The 22,101-nt window shown below is 34.1% G+C and overlaps 1 protein-coding gene across 1 annotated transcript in view; it reads right to left on the reverse strand.

Annotated features, from left to right (window-relative positions):
- Nucleotides 1–3,401: 3,401 nt before the first annotated feature.
- Nucleotides 3,402–22,101, reverse strand: part of LOC149478319 (ADP-ribosylarginine hydrolase CG3568-like) — a 78,370-nt gene continuing 59,670 nt past the window's right edge. Inside the window, exon 13 of the transcript XR_016317437.1 lies at nt 3,402–3,480. The gene's annotated coding sequence lies outside the window, so the exon portion shown is untranslated. The remainder of the gene's footprint in view (nt 3,481–22,101) is intronic.

A 22,101-nucleotide genomic window follows, 5' to 3' on the forward strand; every position in this document is an offset into this window, starting at 1 on the left:
GCGGCTTTTGTCGTGATTATTATTAACAATGAGTTCATTAACCTAAATCTACCGTCGCCCGTGGTTAGATTAGTTAGTTTAGATTCTATGGGTAAAATAAAATGTGGGATCTGATGTACCCCATACCGCACTGAACGATAGCAGTTTTTCATATAATTTAGTGATGGGAAAAGAAATATCGACTTTATTTAATTGTATTTATTTATCAAACTTATGGATGTTTTTCATTAAAACAGGCCAAGCAATAATATTTTTTCAGATTTCAGATTTTAGAGTTTCACCACCCGGTTTTTCTTCATCTTCCTCCTTGATTAACTTTTTTCAGCAACGTTTCGACATAATCGGCAGCAGTCGTAATTCGTCGCGTGCTCAGTCTCGAATGTGTTGCACAACACTAACCGCGTGAAGCTAGCGGCGGGTGCGGTACGAGGTTCGCGGGGTACGAGGTTTTCGCAACCTCGTTCCGCACTGTGTTAGAATTTTTATTAGTTCAGTGCGGCACGAGGTCTAAGAAACCCGGTATTAATGTCGGTATACCATTGAACTAGGAATCAATAGCACATCTCAGATATATAGATATCACTTTCCTACACTGAACCTAACGGAAGTTATGCCTCCCGCACGACAGAGAAGTTTAAGTTTTTTCCTACCGCTATAACGACGAGACACGGACAGGGTGTTTCAAGCCCTGTTTCGCAGCGAACGTGTTAATATGTGTGTGTATGTATTATCTTACAAGTGCAATGTATGATACATAAAGACATTTTAAGTTTGAAAAATCAGATGTTTTGCGCGAAGTGACAGTAGTACCCACCTCAACGCTTCGCTTATGAGGCGTGCAATAAGCAAACGAACGCTAAATAGGGTGATTGCGCTGGTTTTCGTCCAGTTATGGGAGTTGCCAACTTTGTGATGCGAAATAAATATTTTGGAGCACCCTTTCTTAAACATATAATATTTTTATTTAGTCCTTATATAGTCTTCTTTAAGATGATATTAAGTGAAAATAAATCATTTTGATGTATCTTTTTATTTAAATTATTTTCTGCAAAAGTAGGGTATATGCTAGTTTTCGTCCAAAAAAACTGGTTTTCGTCCTAGTGTAAGCTAGTTTTCGACCACCGTGTAGAAAAAGGAGGGTAGGTCAATAATTATTAAGTTAAAAACCAATTACAGGTAAATATATACTTTTATTTAATCAACATCACAATTTCTCACTACCTTACAGGTTTAGTTTTACTAATAATAATCAATATAACTAGTCAACACTGAGATCTATGTAGCACTTGGCAGTCTTTATATGCGTTAGTGATGACTGTTTAATCATTCGTAATGAAGAAAGGAATGCGTTACTTACAATGTAAATGAATAAAGTAATAATTATAGGACTGAGAAATTACATAAAAAAACAGAAATATTCATTCTAATACTTTGTTTATCAAATGAAACGTACTATATTAAACACAGCCATAATAATACGTTTTAGCTACTAAAATAAACTATACTATACCTTACTGAACTATGCATTATTGTCTTACTGATGCCTTTATTAAAGATTCTTCAGTGTACCTACGTAGCGTTTTTTTTCTAGCTTTCTTAGACTCCTTCGAGGCCATCTAAAAACAATAAGATCTTTCTTAGGATACGTTGAGTAAGTAGAATAAAAAAATATTGCATTGGCAAAACAGACCTAGAATAAAAGACGATACTCAAGTGAATGATAATCAAGAAAAATACAGTGTATTATGTCTGACCTACCCCCATTTATGCTACGAATAATTGACTCTACTTCACATAAGGAGAATGATACATGACTGAATGAATGACAATATTAGGTACCTACAGCACTCTGGCCCTCACGAATTATTATTTATAAGGAAGATACTGAATAGAAAACTTTTCAATACGTAAAAAAGACGAAAAGTAATGCAAAAGAATAGCTATTTTTAATTTTTGTCCACTCCAATACTCATTCATGGACGAAAACTAAAACGTTTAAAGCTAAATTTAGTTTTCGTCCACTTCTTTAAATATTTTTTTATTTTGGCTGCACTGTCAAAGCAGTGGACGGAAACCAAAAAATCTAAACTAATAGCAATAAAGATCACTTCGGGAGAAACTATTCAGTATTTTAAAGGTCCGATAGAGTAAAAAGAACCTAACAAATATTCACGTAGCTGTTTGAGTTTTCGTCCACTTGGACGAAAACCAAATATTTTGAGAATTTGGTAACCTAGTATCCGTCCACTTAATTTTTCGAAGAATATTATAAAAAAAGTATAATAAACACTTCTAATTGCGTTTAATAGGCTTATATCTAAACATACGTACCAAAAACATTACGTAAACTAGCTAAAACAGTGATTTAACTTACCATGAACTTTTCTCGCCGGCAAATTTTTCTCTCGCGCGATGACATCTGCAAGGCACGGATGGGAAGCGGCCACTTTTACGTTGATTTTTTGAACTCTCTTCTTGTCAAATCAAATTTTCATGTTGATAGTACTGTTGCTTACACATTATGGAACGTAAAAAGTGCAAACTTGCGCGGGAAGGTAGGTTTGTATTCAAGTTTCACGCACGTGATTGTAGCAGGTCAGTCAAATGGACGAAAACCGAAACTGGACGGCAAACCAGCGCAATTACCCTATGATAATAAATGTTAACATTTTCTATGAGTTACTAAAATCTAAACTAATAAGTAATAACCTATATCTGATTTATGTATCAATTTCCTACACGTATGTGTTTAATAAAATAGAATACTACCATTGAGTTACTATGTATTACGTACTGGAGGGCATCGCTACTACACTATTTGTAACACGAGTTAGAGCCAAGCGTCTCAAACATCGCTTATATCTATGACTAACTAGCCGCCCCGCGCCGCCGCGATTGCCGCACAGATTTTGTTCGTGGTAAGAGAGGACTCTCTATACGTAGTAATAATACCTCAATGAATACTACAAACAATTTTTTATATCTTTAAATAATAATATCGAAAAGTTTTCGTTAGATACAAAAAGGCAAGTGAAAAAGTTACATAAAATGAATTTTCAGCCTTCTTATCGTAGTCTAAAAACTGCGAAAGTAGAATATAAAAATAAAATATCTTGAATTGAAAATTTTCGATTATTATTTTGACGTTATCTTAAATTAGACTAATTTTGGCACCATAGAAATACCAATTAAAATGAGAATAAATGAATCATATCAAACTATGTTAAATTTTATAAAATAATACTTTATTTTATACGCCTTTTAACGTCAATTAAAAATTGCATATTCATTTTTTTCTATGATAAATTGAACGCACACAATTTTGATATTCTAATTGAAAATAAAATATTATAATATCCGTAAGTTAAAAATTTACCAATTATTATTGAATACTAAATATCACCGTTGTTGTTTAGTATTTTTTTAGTGTTATATCATACACGCATGTTATTAACTCCTTTATTCGACATAAAATAACATCTTAGTAAAACAAAACATCTTTCCAGTCAGGAAATTGTTGTGTTGTCAGATAATATAGGTCAGGGATTTGGCGCTTTGCTTAACAACTTAGGGCATAAAGTAACCAATTTTTGCACTCCTAATAGTTCATTTACATATATCATGAATTCGTTAGATAATTTTAGTTTTAAGGAAAATAGTATTGTTATTATATTATACGGAGATAGTTTTAATTTAAAAAAACATGACATTGATATAGGATTTCAAAAAATGTTGAAAATTAGTAGTGAGACAAAATGCAAATTTATGTTGTGTACATTGCCATATTTGCCTGGTTTGACACAAAATCAAAACAAATTTATCTATAATATCAATTTAAAATTATATAATTTAACAAATCATCATAGTGATGCATTTATATATTTTGACATAAATTCTTGTATAAAATCTTTTTGTTTGACAAAGAATACAGTGTATCTGCCATTTAGATAATATAAGAGAGAACTTGCTATGTTAATAGCATATAAAATTATTAACCAGTCTGGTACATGTTCTGTATCAGACCATCGATCTACTATAATTTTATGTAGTAGTAATTATATACACCAACCTAGGTTAAGTGTTGACAAATTTAGCCCTAAGCTAGATTTAAACTAGTATATAAGACAACAGCTAAGCAGCCTTTTTCCATTGTACATCAAAATATTCAAGGCTTGGCTAGCAAATTATTAGAAATAGAATTATTCTTAAATCATTATAGTATTAAAGTTTTTTGTGTAACGGAACATTGGCTTAAACAATGTCAGTTGTTAATAAATATTGATAATTATTATGAGTTAAAAAGTATATACTTTAGGAAACATGCTATTCATGGAGGTTCTCTTATTTTAGTACACAAAAGTGTAAAAAGCAAAGAACGAACTGACATTGTTAGTCTTTCTGTAGAACGCACCATTGAACTGTCCTGTGTTGAACTTGAGCGTTACATTATTGTTTGCGTTTATAGACCTCCTTCCAGTGACTATAATATGTTTGAGACAGTCATGGAAGAAATATTAAAGCGTTTGAGCAGAAGTGAAAAGAAGGTTATAGTATGTGGAGATTTTAATATTGATTTACTTTCACACACACAAACGGCAACACGAATAGTTAATTTATTTCAATCATTTAATTTACACAAACTTTTTGATGAACCCACACGAATTACACCTAGTTCTGCAACTTGTATTGATAATGTTTACTGTGATTGCAACTGTTTAGAAAAAAGTATTCTCAATACACTGACTTCGGATCACTGTGGCCAGAAAGTAGTTTTTGAATGGGATTACATACCTACATTTAAAAGAATTAATGTTAGGCCTATAACTAAAAAAGGCATTCATAAATTTAGAGATAATATTAATAATAAATTGCCTGGCCTGAATGATCAATCCTTCCATAATATTAATAATCCTTGTGAAATGTTTACAAATCTTTTTAATTTAATTCATAATGAGTTTGAAAAAATCTTTAAAGTTAAATCATTAAGTATTACCAAGGATTTACCATTTAGCCAATGGGCAACACCTAGTATACACAGATGCAGGAACGTTTTATATGAGTTATATGGCATGAAGCAATATAACAAAGACTTGTCATTTCTTAGTTATGTAAGAAATTATTCAAAAACTTTTAAAAAAGTTTGTTTCACTGCCAAGTGCTTGTATGTCAGAGATAAAATACGCAACTCTGATAACAAAGTTAAAACGGTTTGGGCAATTATTAATGGTGAAATGGGTAAAAGCCAATCAAATAGTACCATAAAACTTGTAAATGCTGGTAGGGTCATTGACAAAAGTGCTGATGTTGCGCTTGCTTTTGAAGATTTTTTTAGTAGTGTCCCTGCTAGTATTACCGAAAAATTAAATTCGTCATCAGCGCTTGCTGAGTCCTACTTGAGGGACCATGTTGCTGAGTGTAATGTATTATTTGAATTGCGACATGTGACTGCAAAGGAAATTGTTAAAACTTTTAAAACATTAAACTTAAAAAAAACATGTGATCTCTGGGGAATGTCTGTAAATTTAGTAAATAATATTATAGAAAACATTGCCAACCATTTAGCGTTTATATTTAATCAATGTTGTGACTGTGGTATATTCCCTGATTTATTAAAGTTTAGTAAAGTTATTCCTTTATTTAAAAGTGGTGACCAAGAAGACTGTAATAACTATAGGCCAATTTCTATTTTACCAACTTTGAGTCGAGAAATTAATTTTAAACCAATTATGTAGTCATTTTGTATCAAATGGTTTACTGCACGCCAAACAGTTTGGTTTCACAAAGGGGCGCTCTACCACTGATGCGGGAATAGCTCTTTTGTCACATATATATAAAGCATGGGAAAATTCAAAGAATGCTTTAGGGATATTCTGCGACCTTTCTAAGGCTTTTGACTGTGTAGAACATTCCACTCTATTACGGAAACTAAATTTTAATGGTATTAAAGGTTTAGCTCAGGACCTCATAGCTTCATATCTTCAGAACAGGGTACAAACCGTTGTTGTTAATGGAGAGAAATCTCGCGGTGCGTCGATTAACATAGGTGTTCCGCAGGGATCTATCTTAGGACCGTTTTTGTTCTTAGTGTATATTAATGACCTACCTTATTATTTGCAGGATATGTGTGAAATATGTTTGCAGATGATACCTCATTAATATTTAATGTGGATAGACATGACACAAATGTTGACGAAGTAAACTCTGCTCTTTTATGCATATCCAATTGGTTCAATGCTAATAATTTATTATTAAATGCAAAAAAAACAAATTGTGTAGAATTTATCCTTCCAAATGTAAAAAAAGGTGAAAAGGGATATTATTTTAAACGGGGAGGTATTATACCCTGTGGATTCTACTGTTTTTCTTGGTTTGACACTACATGAGAAGCTACAATGGGGGCCCCATGTTGCCACCACCGCTGCTAAGCTTAGTTCAGCTGCATATGCAGTTCGAAGAATAATAGTACGAGATCCGGCTGCAGGATCAGTGCGCTCATCGGTTTTTTGCTGAAAACCGAATTTTTATGTATATTTATAATTAGGAGAATATATATCGACTAGGTTGCCAGTCAAAATTTGGCCGCAAGCATGTTTACTTAAAATTTTTCTAATCGATTTTTGGGAAAAAAATTTGTTCACTTGTTTTTTGAATAAAATGTAGTCTACATCACGTCAAATGATATAAAAATTCTAAAAAATCACGGTTGCCGCTTTTCACCTGGCCGCAACATCTTGGCAACCTGGTGCAAACAGGTATGATTTCGATTTATTTTTACGTTCATAACGCACATTTATGAATCATATATCAAATTAAAGCTAATTTTTTTCTATTTATTATCATATAAGGTTGCCTAATTAAATCCGGCCGCAAATAAGGGTTGCTGGCTTATAAAAATTATAAATATAGGATTTGTGCGTTCATCGGTTTTTTGCTGAAAACCGAATTTTTATGTAACTATATGTATTTATAATTAGGAGAATATATATCGACTAGGTTGCCAGTCAAAATTTGGCCGCAAGCATGTTTACACTCAACCTTAAATATTCAACATCTTTAACAGCCGGCAACCCTTATTTGCGGCGGGATTTAATTAGGCAACCATATATGCTAATAAATAGAAAAAAATTCGCTTTAATTTGATATATGATTCATATATGTGCGTTATGAACGTAAAAATGAATCGAAATCATACCTGTTTGCACCAGGCTGCCAAGATGTTGCGGCCAGGTGAAAAGCGGCAACCGTGATTTTTTAGAATTTTTATATCATTTGACGTGATGTAGACTACATTTTATTCAAAAAACAAGTGAACGAATTTTTTTCCCAAAAATCGATTAGAAAAATTTTAATTAAACATGCTTGCGGCCAAATTTTGACTGGCAACCTAGTCGATATATATTCTCCTTATTATAAATATACATAAAAATTCGGTTTTCAGCAAAAAACCGATGAACGCACTGATCCTGCGGTGGGATCTTAGACTATAAGGCTTCTCACCGATGAAGACACGGCTAGATTGGTTTATTTTAGCTACTTTCATAGCATTATGTCCTATGAAATTCTGCTATGGGGCAGGGCTGCAGATATAGAAACTATATTTATATTACAGAAAAGAGCCATACGCTCTATATATAATTTACGTGCTAGGGACTCACTAAGAGATCTCTTTAAGAATACTGGTATCCTCACTGTACCATCACAGTATATATTTAATAACATTTTATATGTACACAAAAACGCAGACTTACACACAAGAGTAGGAGATAGACACTGTTATGGCACAAGGAACAGAAATAAAATTGAAATGCCATTTTATCGGTTAGCGAAAGTTAAAAACTCATTTATGGGCCAAGGTATACTTTTGACGTGACAACGTCTTAAATTAGGTTGCGGCTGGGAGTCACTTATGAAAAAGTGTAACGCTCGGTAACGTTACGATGAGTCACCGAACGAGAGAGAGGCCCGCCGAATGCCTTGCGTCTCTCTCCCACTCAACTATGATCGTTGTCACGTAAAATCTTCGCCCGTAAAACCGACTTTACAGGCAACCATTTTTTTACAACAGAATTCCTCATAGTATCAAAGAGTTTAGTAGTGCTAAATTTAAAAATTATGTAAAAAACGTATTAGTTCAGAGAGCCTATTACAGCATTAAGGAATATATGGAAGATAAAAACCCATGGAGGGTTGTCGCGTAAAAACCACAGGACAGTTCTCTGGCATATTATGATAATATACAGTTACATATTTTGTAAAATTAAATTGTAATACTGATATGATTTAAAAGAGCAACTATGAAGTTTCTTGCCGGTTCTTCTCCATAGATACTGCTTTCCGAATCGGTGGTAAATGTAAAAAATATGTATTGACGTTTCAAAAGTGCTTCCCGAAGAAGTCTAATTGAATAAATAAATGTTTGAGTTTGAGTTTTTGAGTTTAAGTCGAGCTTGTGTAATGCGATTACGTTGTCGCACCCTATGGCCGATGCATCGCTCGCACTTATGACGGACGCATCGGATACTCATGTAGGTGCAGTTTTACAACAACGTGCAAATAATGAATGGTTACCTTTAGGTTATTTTTCTAAGAATCTATCTAAGACTGAACGCAAGTATAGTACGTACGATAGGGAGTTATTAGCAATTTACTTAGCTATTCGTCATTTTCGGAATATGGTCGAAGGACGACAGTTAACGGTGTACACGGATCACAAACCGTTAATTTATGCATTTTCTAAAGTAAATAGCGAGAAAGAGTTACCCAGACGTACACGACACTTGATATTCATTAATGAGTTCACCACGGATTTGAGACACGTAAGTGGGCAAGATAATGTCGTTGCAGATTCGTTATCTCGAGTCGCAACAATAAGTTGTCCCACTGTAATAGATTACGCGGAACTTGCTAAGGATCAACAACAAGATTCTTATATGTTACAATTATCTAATTCGAAAGACGCTAATTTTAAAGAAAATAATGTTACCTGAAAGCGGTACATTTATTTATTGTAATTTAGATAATGATAAAATTAGACCCTACTTGACTGATAAATTTCGACGTATTGCATTTGATAGTGTACATAATTTATGTCATCCCGGAATTAGGACTACACGCAAATTGATTCAAAATCGTTTTTATTGGCCAAATATGAATCGTGATGTTGGTCAATGGGCTAAAACATGCATTGAATGTCAACGATCGAAGGTTAATCGACATACAATGTCAGGTTTAGGATCGTTTCCGCAGTGCGATAGGTTTGAACATATTCATGTTGATTTAATTGGACCTTTACCCACTTCACCAGAAGGTTTTAGGTATTGCCTAACCATAGTTGATAGGGGGACGCGATGGCCAGAATGTTTTCCTACGAAAGATATAACTGCTGAAACGATTTCGCGTGTAATATATGAAGGATGGATCTCTCGTTTTGGTTGTCCGAAAAAGCTAACAAGCGATCAAGGACGCCAATTCGAAAGTCAATTATTTGCTACACTAATGAAGTTATTAGGTATTAATAAGTTGCGTACGACACCTTACCACCCACAGAGTAACGGGGCGGTAGAGCGTTGGCATAGGTCGCTTAAAGCGGCATTAACGGCTCGTTTATGCAATATATCATCATCTTGGGTTACGGAATTACCAACTGTGTTGCTAGGACTTAGAACAGCAGTAAGAAGTGATACCGACATAAGCGCAGCAGAAATAACGTACGGAACAACTTTACGATTACCAGGTGATTATTACGATAAAAAATGAAATGAAATGAAATGAAATGAAATGAAATGAAATGAAATGAAATGAAATAACTTTATTATGGACATAATATTATGAAAAAAAAGATACAATATAGATGAAAAAAAAGGAACTTTAACTTAAAATCGAGTTTAGAAATAGATAGCAGTCTTGAGTATGTAGGTAAGTAAATTACGAGACTCTATTAGGAAATATCAGTCAGTAGCTATTAGGCAGAATGAAAGACGGAACATATTTATTCACCCCGATTTAGAAAAGTGCGATTATGTTTTTGTTAGAAACGACGCAGTACGTAAGCCTTTACAGCCAACATACGACGGTCCTTATCGTGTGTTGAGTCGAGAGGAAAAGGTATTTTACATTCAAATGACAGGCAGGAAAGTTAGAATATCTGTAGACCGTCTAAAACCTGCATATTATTTGAATGCTGATAGTGATACGACATCTGGGGCAGATACTGAGGTTCCATTACAAATTCCAAGTAGCGAATTGCCTAATACACATACCACGCGTAGTGGAAGAGCTATACGATTACCGGTACGATTTAGGTAATAGTATTGTATTTGTAATTGTTTCAACTATTTTATATTTATTAGAATTACGATGATTATAAGTATTCATAAGACTTCATAGAAATGTATAATAAATACTTAGTTAGTAAGAAATGTATAATAAATACTTAGTAAAAAAGGAGGGTAGTTTGCGCCTCGAGAGTGAACAGCTGTTTTTAACGTTTATGTGAATAATTAATTTAATTTAAAGTATTTAAGTTATATATTGCTGTATAATTTGTGAATTTAGTGGGACATATTTATCGAAAGCAGGTTTGGAAGTAATATTCGTTTCTAAACTACGTATATTATAAATTACCACCACCATGAACTGTGCTGCGTGTAAAAAATGAAAAACTGGACTGTACAACCTGTGCGGGGTCTTATCACTATAAGTGCATTAACATTTCCGTCGATTATTTCAAGAAAAATCTTAAAGATTTAAAGCGATCATGGCTTTGTCCTCTTTGTAAAAATGTTACATCTAGACGTAAAGGTGATGAAACACCCGCTAAGGCCCAGTTTGAAAACACTTCCCATGAAACCAGTCCCTCATCAAATAGTTCCTCTGTTATTCCAACCTCCCCAATTACATACGATCAGTTGAAATCCCTACTGGAAACTAACATAAGTGCCGCCCTCACCGAGATAAAAAAAGAGTTTTCGAACACTATTAATGTCTTGCGTAATCAATTGGCTGATTATCAAAACGAGCTGCATACTCACAAGGAGAAAATCCTGGCACTGGAAAACGATAACATATCACATACACAATCAACTTTCTTCACGGGACACAACTAGCTTAAGACGATACACAAAAAAAAATCCACTGCTTGGCGGGCGGAGTCTAATAGCTCGCTATCGCGAACGCGGGTGTGCGCGAAGTCATTCTTGCAAACTCGCCGCGCTGCCGCTGGCCGACTCGGGACAAACATGTATGGAGTCGTCATACAGTTATAATATTGTTATACATTTATTTAATTGTTGATTTATTGGTTTTATTTTCTTGCTTATAAACAAATAATCTTCTTTTTAACAACTACTTAGACATTATTAATAATTATTATTATTTCGTAATGTTTACTTTATTACAAAATAATACAGGTTATAAATAATCTTTAAAATAACAAAAAATATTGTTACTCTGAAAAAATGAAATGTTACTCAATAACGCGGACTACTGAATTGATTTAGATAGAATTTGTTGCTGACGTAGATATTACATCATGCCCAGAAATGAAAGGTACTATTTCTGAAAGAAGTTATAAACCCTAATTCTTCTCAGTCAAAGTCAAGAGTGGAAGATATCACTAATACAGTAAAACTGATGCGAAACTTTGGATGTTAATGTGTATATTTTTTTGTTAGTTGTAACTTAATCACGTCAAGACTACATTACCAATTTTGATAAAATATAGCTAATTGCCTGGATTTACACATAGGATACTTTTTATCCGAACTGAACACTTCTGTGGGATAAAACAGGATTCACGATATAACCTAATTCCACGCGGGCAAAGCCGCGGTCGGAATGATATTATTTTAAATAAAAAAATTGTTTAAAAAAAAACACAAAATATATTGACGCATGTATTTATTTTTTGCACTCTGTTATAATTGTAATTATTCATTACAAATAATCAAAATAAAATAGCCAGAACAAAGTTAGGCCCTGGTAGAGTAGGTAGGCAGGTACAGCAATGTGAGACGAACACTGGCTTATTTATACCAATAATAATGTATTATAAACATTAAATTAAGTTTACAACAAAAATACATAATATTAGCTAATGTGAAAACGAATCAACCAATCATCCCACAACAATGAAATGTGCACACAAATATTCATCCAAATCGGTTCATGTGATTAGGAGGAGTGACTGCAGCGCCATCTTCTTAAGCAATACCGTCGACGCATTACGTTCCGAGTTAAATGATCGCTATCAGCTTGATTTACTCAATGATATAGAAATATCCGGCATTCCCGAAACTTTCAACGAGTCCCTGACACATCTCGTTATCACCACCGCACTAAAACTCGGTATCACAATCGACGATCGTGACATCGTATGTGCATATCGTATAGGAGCTAAACACCGTACTAATGATTCTACGATTTCTGCGAATGACTTACACCCTGATTCCCGCTCCCCGCGTCCCCGGCTAATCGCTGTAAGACTCATGCGGCGATCGATTAAGAATGATTTTTTAAAGCAGGCTCGTATTAAACGCAACTTGACTACAGCTGATCTTGGCCTACCACCTCACCATCCTAATTCAATTTATATCAATGAGAGATTAACTAAATCTAATCTAATTTATTAAATAATAGCACTTATGAAACTTGAAACGAGTTCATTATTCAATGTTTAACGTTTTAAGTATGGTATTTCAAATTTATGTTTGTGTTGAGTTTTTATTGTAATGTTTACTACTTAGAATTTTAAGTACTTTTGATTTATGGCTTATGAGTGTACCTATAGTAATAGCCTTTGTAATATTAAACGATACAAGTGTAAAGAACGTATTGAGATTTGAAATGTTGATGTTACTAAGTGTTACAATTATCGCACGCCACTTAGAAGAACCAACCGAGTTTTTGTAATAACATAAATAGTTTAACGAAATTAGGTGTTAACTGTTACCACTTGTATACGTTATGATTGAGTTATATTGTGAACATTTTTTATACTTTATACTGTAAACATTTTGTAACCTTATATAGCGACACTTTATATACACCCATCTGTTTATTGTTTAATTTTATTGTAAGATTTTTTTACTTGTATACCCTTTTAATTTTAAGGGGGGAATGATGTAGCGACGACAAGCCAATTTACGAGTTATCGAATTTCAAGTGTAGCCCTAAGAAAGTTCACACGGTAACTCGTATATAAACAGTTCGTGCGATATGCATAGACAGTCACGGGCTTGTCGGCACGCGGGTGGGTCGCATAGGTTGAATATTAATACACATACGAATATATATATGTAGTTATTGAAATATAACCTGTGCCTAGTTATTTCATCTTTCATTACACCCGCATATAATAAGCCCCTACAATATTATGAAAGTTCTTCATAACGACGTACCTAAAATTGTTACTTTCGGCGTTAGTTATGTTGCTATGGGTACGAATAGGATACTAACTTCATATTTGTCTCAATTCAACGGAAGTGTGTTAATCCTGCTTGGAAGGAAAATAGGAGAAAAATCAAAGCAATCGTTTATCAATTGAACAACATTATTTTATTGAGAAAGGTTCTTAATCTTCAAGGCTTTTAATGCAGAGAATTTTGCCCCAAAGCACCTTGAACAAAATTCTGAGCCCAATCGTGAACGCCATTCCACGTCTTTATCATAGGAGGTAAGTTATCAGAGCCACTAGCAGAAGGTGCAGTATCGTAAATCAGTTGAGGTTGTGGTTGGTACATCGGAAGCGGTTGTGGTTGGTACATCGGAGGCAGCGGTTGTGGTTGGTACATCGGAGGCAGCGGTTGTGGTTGGTACATCGGAGGCAGCGGTTGTGGTTGGTACATCGGAGGCAGCGGTTGTGGTTGGTACATCGGAGTCAGCGGTTGCGGATTTGGGTTGTCGTACATATATCTAATCTGAGGCTGGGATTGTGGCATCAGTTGGTTGTTTCCCTGCGGCATCTGCTGGTTGAATCCCTGCGGCATTTGTTGGGTGTATCCCTGCGCTTGCGGCATCTGCTGGTTGAATCCCTGCGGCATTTGTTGGGTGTATCCCTGCCGTTGCGGTATCTGCTGGTTGTATACCTGCGGCATTGGTTGGTTGTTTTCTTGTGGCAACGGACTTGCAGATACGAATGGATCCCCAGTAAACCCTGCAGAAGAAACGACATTAGTACCTTAGTCCAGAAATTACATAAACTCTATAGTCTTGTGCTGCCTTTTCAACTGTTTTGAACGGTACTTGGCGCCAGACTCTATCAAGTCTGTGGATAATGTATCAACTTCAGGAAATTGAATCAAATTACATTCTGACAGATCTGTTGATATCTAAATAGACACAACTTTTGGGCATGAATAAATCTGAAAATACCTTGACTATCTATCGCTTTTGTATGCTAAGACCAACATTTTTCATAAATAATAATAAAAAGAAAATCAAATCTAAAAATAACGAAACTGAAGAAATGAAACTTGAAACTTTCATTAAAAAGAAAACAATTACAAAAAAGTAATTTAAATCGACAATTACTAAATTAAATAAATAATTACTTACATGAGGTCCCCAAGATGCCAACGAGGAGGACAACGGATGCTCTGCTCAGGAACATGTTTGCTCTCTAGATCTCGAATTCAACTGTGCTCTGGAGTGGTTCGGGTTCGCTTTTATTGGGCGCAGCTTATCAATCGAGTGACGTGTGCAACGGTCAAGACGGGAATTCCCAGAATGGAGACTGATAACTGCAACCTCCACCAATGAGGTTAACATTCACCTGGAAATAGTTAGCCTTAACGTCTAAAAATGTTTTCTGCTTCGTCAGCAAGGATTGAAAACTTTAAGTCAACTGCAAATAACGTTATAGAATTTTCTAAACTTTTTGGGTGTTATTAATCGATGCGCAGTCAAGTTCAGGTAGAATCCGATGGAACTTGTTCCTAAATTGAAGATATCACAACCTAGTGTCTGCAGTGAGCTGAGCCATAAACTTTTGCACAAGGATAATTTACAGTTTCATCATTTTGTTTTTGAATACTAATCTCTTGACCACAGTTGACAGATATATACGTACATACAGTTAGGAGCACAGTATTACAATATTTCCTACAGTATGGCGACGAATGTACTTGCACAGAGAAACGGAGGGGAACTGGCGGGGGGTCGGGCGACGCGGGCCGCGTAATGCAATCACGCTTAGTTTGCATTACCTAGTTTGAAAGGACGACGCATTCGTATTTTTTGTGTAATAATTTTATTATAGGTACTTACATATTCTCTAATGGCGCGCACAAACTGTTATGTGTATTGATGTAAATCTACATCGAAATCACAGAAGTTATTTAGATATTTTAGATAGATTGTATCTGTATCTATAGAATTTTAATCAAAGCTTTGTATATTATGTTGTTCTCATTCTTGTCTTATCAGATTGTACATCCCAATGCGAATGCATTACTTAGTTAAATGTTATTATATACAATTAAGAACATCCAAAAATAGTGTCCACGTAAATATTTAGCAGTGCAATATATGTAATTATATATTTATGAACAAATAATTACATCAGATTTAATAAGCGCAATTATTTTGAATGAAACATGACATATGAATAAATGATTTCATCATAATATTAATAATCACAATTGTTTTATTTCCCATTTGTTGCAACCCTAGCATATTTTCGTGTGGCAGCGTAAGTACCTACGCTGGTGGCGGCATCGCGCGACATCAAAGGCGTTTCCTTACTGTAGGAAATAATATTGTAATACTGTGGTTAGGAGCCCCTGCGATGAAATTATGACGTAAGCACTGTTATAGCTATAGGGCTGTTACCTTTTTGATATTTAACCGACTTCAAAAATAAAGGAGGAGGTTATCAATTCGGCCTGTATATTTCTGTTTGCTTTTTTTCACAGTCGATTTTGTGGTAATTTTGAGATTAAAACTCGTTAAAATACAAAAATGGTGTAGCCTAAATATGAATTTACAAGAAGAAACAATCCGAATTAATACACCTTGTAAAAGTAAATACGTTTTTACCAGTGCTATATTTCGAAATCTTGTTTTGTTATGGACGCCGAAGGTTATTTAATGTACCTAAATTATTTATAATGCTTGATATTTGTATTATACATATATTCAATAATAATTTTAAACCAGAATTTACAATACTTGTATGTAGGTATACCTACTAAATTATTTTTAAAACAATAACACACCCCGGACACTCCATACAAAATTATCGTTTTGACAGTCACACTGTAGAGACTGCAAATGTGTGTGTTAACGCTTTATGGTTGGCACATTTGTGACTAGCGTAAAAAAAAATTCGCGTTTTTCTGATGAAATACATCCGTAAACAGCACAATATCTAGCCATTTTCTACGAAAAACGATAATCACAAATCCAAAATAATAAAATTACTTTAAGTCAATTTCGTCCTTGCAGAAAAATGCGGACCATTTAAAGGCTGATCGTGCGGGGTGTGGTAAGTGTTTAATTTTGGCGGGAGGCGGAGAGTGTCCGTTCTGTAGCGTTTAGCTACTATTATGTATTCTGTGACAATAAATTAAATTTAATTTAAAAACACAAAATATGCAGAAATAAATTAAAATTATTATTAAACGAGCATAGAACCTCCACCTTTTTGTTTTAGGATGAAAAAGAAAATAGTTTGACAGGCTTAGTGCTTGACAAAGTGGTGACGTCACGTATCGATAAAAATACAATAATTATAATATCTATCTTTTATGTATTTATGTTTTAACATTTTTGTGAAATATATTATTTCAGTTTAATTTGAACACGTGCGTGTAGATAAGTTGATTTCGGCGATCATTTTAAAAATGCCACGTACTAATTGCGCAGTATTCGGCTGCTTGAATTCAACTATACCAATTATACCACCAGCCCCCCTAGTCAAGTGGATTTCTGTTAGCGTAGCGTTCAATAGAATAGACTACGAATGTATGAGATTGACGTTACCTGTAGATACGTTTATCTACAGCCTACGTCAATCTCATACATTCGTAGTCTATTCTATTGAACGCTACGCTAACAGAAAGCCACTTGACTAGGGGGGCAGATGATTTTGTTCAATATGTCGAGAAAATGGATAACATTTTCGTTGCTGCTTTAAGAGAGAACACATAAACTGTAAAGTGGCTGAATTAATTTACAACGAATTAAACATAATCAGTTACTTAAAAAAACTGTTCATAAGATTGAGAATATTTTACATTATAAAATTTAACAATAAATTCCGAATTAGTCGTAGTAGACGAAAGTATTTTTCAGTAAATAATTTTTAATTTTTTTTTTCGAATAAAGGCTATGTAATGGTTATTTTAATATCTATACATATAATAAAATCGAAGGAAAGTCAAAACTGTAGATTGAATATTTTTTTAAAAGTATACTTGGGACAATAGATACCGAAGCCAAAAATATAGTTAGGCTACAAACTGAAACAATCGATATTAATTATTTATCGTGAAGTCATTGACATCACTTTTCTATACTATGTATCTTTGTCATTCAAAATCTGTGGATGTGTCACCCGCTACTATCGATCCCCCTGAATACCCTTATGATTCTCGTAAACACGCTTGCTTGTGTGCGTGTGCCATTTCGAACGTTTTGTATGAAGTTTCCTTACTGTATGTATCTGTATATTGTGGTTTGACTGACGTGGTACGAGAATATTTTATCGTTCAATTACTGCCCCAAAAGATAACCCGCGGTCGAGGTTTTGGGAATTCCTCAATTGGTATTTTTTTCCCTGTTGTTATGTTTATATCTGGATTGATAAGCTATTGGAGTGGTACAAATGGATTTGCGCGCAGTCGACGGCTGGACACTCAACCGTGAACATTCACAAAGGACCATCATCCAGACGCAGGTGGCATCCAGAACTCAACATGTCGTTCCACGAAGATCACGATAGAACACTTCCTTACTCGGTGGACACCTTCACGTTCCGCGGGCCTGCCATACCGCCTGGCGCCCCTTTCAGCATCGGCGAATTTATGCGTTTCAACGCAGCATATCAACAGTTTCTCGCATCGATCCGAAACCTGGACTTGACTTTCCTGAACGGGAAGGCATGACCCGTCCGCTACAGCTTCGATGCAACAAGGCCAGAAGAAGATCGCCTGCTGATAAATTGGGACTGGCTCACGCCTCTATTTTGGGAGCCGCCGCCGGGTGAGAGAGATTTAGTAAGGCTGCCCGTGATACTAGAGTTCGTCGAGAAGAAGATTCGCTTCCAGAAGTGCAAGGCGGTCGCCAGCGACACCTGCTCCTGCGGGAAAAAACCCAATAAAGTGGTTTCACCTGGACAAGTGAGTGCAAAAACAAACACCACTGGCATCATTTCTGTACGGCGCACGTCTCCGCATGGTTGACTAAATATATGATACCCGCGATCCTTCTCAAAGAATCTAAAGAGATGTTCAGTGAGATCATTGCAAATATGCATCAAAACAATCCAGACGTCTTGGAATATTATTCCATGGCTGAACGTACGGACACACAAGTGTTGCTTGACTCGGCTCGCAACAGTCCCGCCCATGGTGCAGCTGAATCTGAGTAGTGTTAATAGTGCAGCATATACTGTTCCTTAAATTGAAATAAAAGTTTGTGTTAAATGTGTTTACTTTTATTTTTCTTATCCTTATTAGTGTAGGATGATGGAGACTTGTGTAGGTAAGGTACTGTGAGACCGTTCCTTCTTACGGTGCTTCAAGTTTAAATGTAGTTACGCTCATGACAACTCTATGTTCGATGCAATCAAATAAAGCTTGGACGGCACTGAAGGTGATTGCTAGGTATAAGTTGTATACGTAGTATATTATTATTAGTCTGTGGTAGGGTCATACTATTGTGACGACCTGTTTGCATATTCAGATGCACTATATAGCTTAGGTACCATAGTAGAATGTTTTTCGTATCTCGATGGTATTACTAGTAGGTAATCTATTAATAGGTTATGTTTACATAACAATCTCTATTATGACTGCAGTGTGATTTTATTACGCAGTGGGTCGTCTTCGTTACGTATTTTAGTATCTCTTCCAAGTTCCACGTATCATGATGATACACTATTCGATTCAACTAAGAATAGGATCTGTTCTGCGTTTCATTTTAATTTACAAATAACGTGTGTATGAAAATTTGATGTACTTAGGTAAAAATAAAACAAACTTATTATTGAAACGCAAAAGGGGTTCAGGGTTGTTATGTTATGTTAGGCTCTTATTTATTTTATTTCTGTAAGTAGTTACATAGTTATAATATACTAGCGGCCCGCCCCGGCTTCGTCCGTGGTACATATGAAAAATAGATGTTGGCCGATTCTCAGACTTACCCGATATGCACAGAAAATTTCATGAGAATCGGTCCACCCGGTTCGGAGGAGTATGCAGACTAACATTGTGACACGAGAATTTTATATATATAAGAGATTTATTTGTGCTCTACTCTACTCCTATTCTTTACTTAATTCCTCTATGTACAACCAGATGTCTGGAAGAAATCGCTATTTAGCGACAAGGCCGCCGTTTGTTACATTGCAATGTATTTTAGGTTAAGACTCAATTTGTAATTTATTCAGAGCAATATAAAGCATAAATAAATGATGTGTATGTGTATTTTTCAAGTGATATTTTACAGAAATTAAACCTTCCTATTCTTAGTTGAATATAATATTATTATAGTACTTATTTATTTTCGTAGTTCAATACGGATTGAACACATGAAACTTTCTAGAAGAGTTTGTTTTTCTATAGCTGTTGGAAACATAATTTACGTAAAGCTAAATTGAGAACTTGAACAAATAACTAAAGCTAAATGGAGAAAGTCTATTAGAGCATTAAACCAACTTTAATGCTCTAAGCCTAGGGAGAAAGTAGGCGAAACTCGCATTGTGAACATCAGTTAGGTACAGTTAAAAATAGTTGGTTCATTTTATTATTTATTTCGGGCGTTTTTTCAGGTAGCAACATTTTTAGATCTTACGCTAGCAAATTTTCGCCCCATTTTCCTATTAAATGTATTATTGTGATCAAATTTCGATCAGCAGGAAATCGGAGTAGGTATATTTAAATAAAACAAGGAATAATATAAAACATCAGCATATATTTTCACTAAAACGTAACAAACATTCAGTTATAACATAGATATTATCTACATTATTACATATTAGGCATACATTACTCACTACTTGTTCTTACATTTTGTTAAAACAAAAACATTATAGATTCGTTCGTTTTAATATTCATGAATGTTACCACCTCTTAAAGCAGTATTATTTCCAGTGTGTAAAAGAGACAGAACTATAGGTCGTCTAGCGCCATCTCTTTCTCAAACTGGATATAATAATGCTTTAAGACATCGTGGTAATCCGCTGGAAGTTTTTGGATGCTTACTGCTTGCTGGATAATAATAAATAGTACACATTGACAAAATACAAAAAAAAGCAAAAAAATATATCAGAAAAATGAACATTTAAAATATTATTTTTATGTACTGTATCGTGTGACAAATATATAACTAGACTGATAAATAAACTTATAATAAATGCGGTCTTATAACCTACAAAGATTTCTAAAATAATATTCGACATTCGCGATCAAAACTGTTTCGTTTCACTGCAAATTTTTAATTATCGTTATATTTCAATGTGTAGGAACGTGGTGGAGAATTATAAAACACTATGTAATTCTTCAAAACTATTTCAACTTACATAATACATATTAAACATATTTTAGAGAATTCATAGAAAATTGTTCCTACGTTTAGTCAAATACAATTATTTTGAAAAGAGGCAAGAACTCTGCAACTATGATAAAACAATAAAAAATTAAAACATTAATAAATGAACGCACTCAAAACGGATTTTTCAAACGTACACAAATCTATAGAAATGCATTAAAACAAAATATGATTAACATTTATTCATTAGTCTATATTACAAAAACGGTATGCTCTGTAATAAATTACATTGAATAAAAAATAAACACAGTTTATAGTAAGTAAAATGATACAATTCATAACAAAATTATAAACACAACTTTAAACTCATACATATAAAATAATGTATTATCATCGACAAACCAAAAAAAAAATCTAATATCATATCTTATAAATTTAATGAAATTGATAAATAACAGCACACAGCGTCATTCAAATACAAATTTAAAAAAAAAAAACAATATTAGCCAAATTTGTGTGCCTTAAAAAATAGTAAAGACAACTTTTACCGTTAATTCTAGCCTAACAGTGCATTTACACCAAACGAACATATAGCTAGAGCAAGAGTATTCTTTCGTGATCTTTTAGTGTAAACTAAAAACTAGTATTCAGTGTTGTTCAGATTGCATAGAATCTTTTCGAACGCACTTAGAACAACGAAAGAATGTTCTACGCCCGTTTACACTGAAATAATTTGACAAAGGGGATTTAGAATGAGCATTCGCTCGTTTGATCTAAATGCACCGTTAGAATAATGATAATAATTTATTATTTTTAAACATATAATATGAAAAGATATTATACTTTTTCAAATCAAAAATGTTTTTATTGGAACTAATACAAATAGCAGTAGCGTATATTGAAAAAATTTGGAAAATCCAAAAGTGCACGCCTCATAATTTTTTTTTAATAAATATTTATTAATTATTATTTTTGTTTATTTAATAACAATTAAACCACATCGAATCAGACCCTGAAAAATGAAAGGGTTCTATTCCTGAGCATACTCAAGCGTAAGAGAAAAAAAAAGACTCGATTAGTAAAGTATTTCGGTCGCTATCGTGTTAACAAGAAAAAGGATCCGCACATACAGACACACGGACGTCCAAGACAGAACTTTTTTAAACTGTTTTTTAACTAGTTTAAATAACAAAAATGACATCAAAAATATCATGAACGTTAAAAATAGTGTTTTTTCTTAATATGTGTGTGTATGTATTATCTTACAAGTGCAATGTATGATACATAAAGACATTTTAAGTTTGAAAAATCAGATGTTTTGCGCGAAGTGACAGTAGTACCCACCTCAACGCTTCGCTTATGAGGCGTGCAATAAGCAAACGAACGCTAAAT

The sequence above is a fragment of the Colias philodice genome, chromosome 22, assembly GCF_061535455.1.
Source record: "Colias philodice isolate Cphi_HAF_F1 chromosome 22, ilColPhil1 Martin Lab GWU primary, whole genome shotgun sequence".
NCBI lineage: Eukaryota > Metazoa > Arthropoda > Insecta > Lepidoptera > Pieridae > Colias > Colias philodice.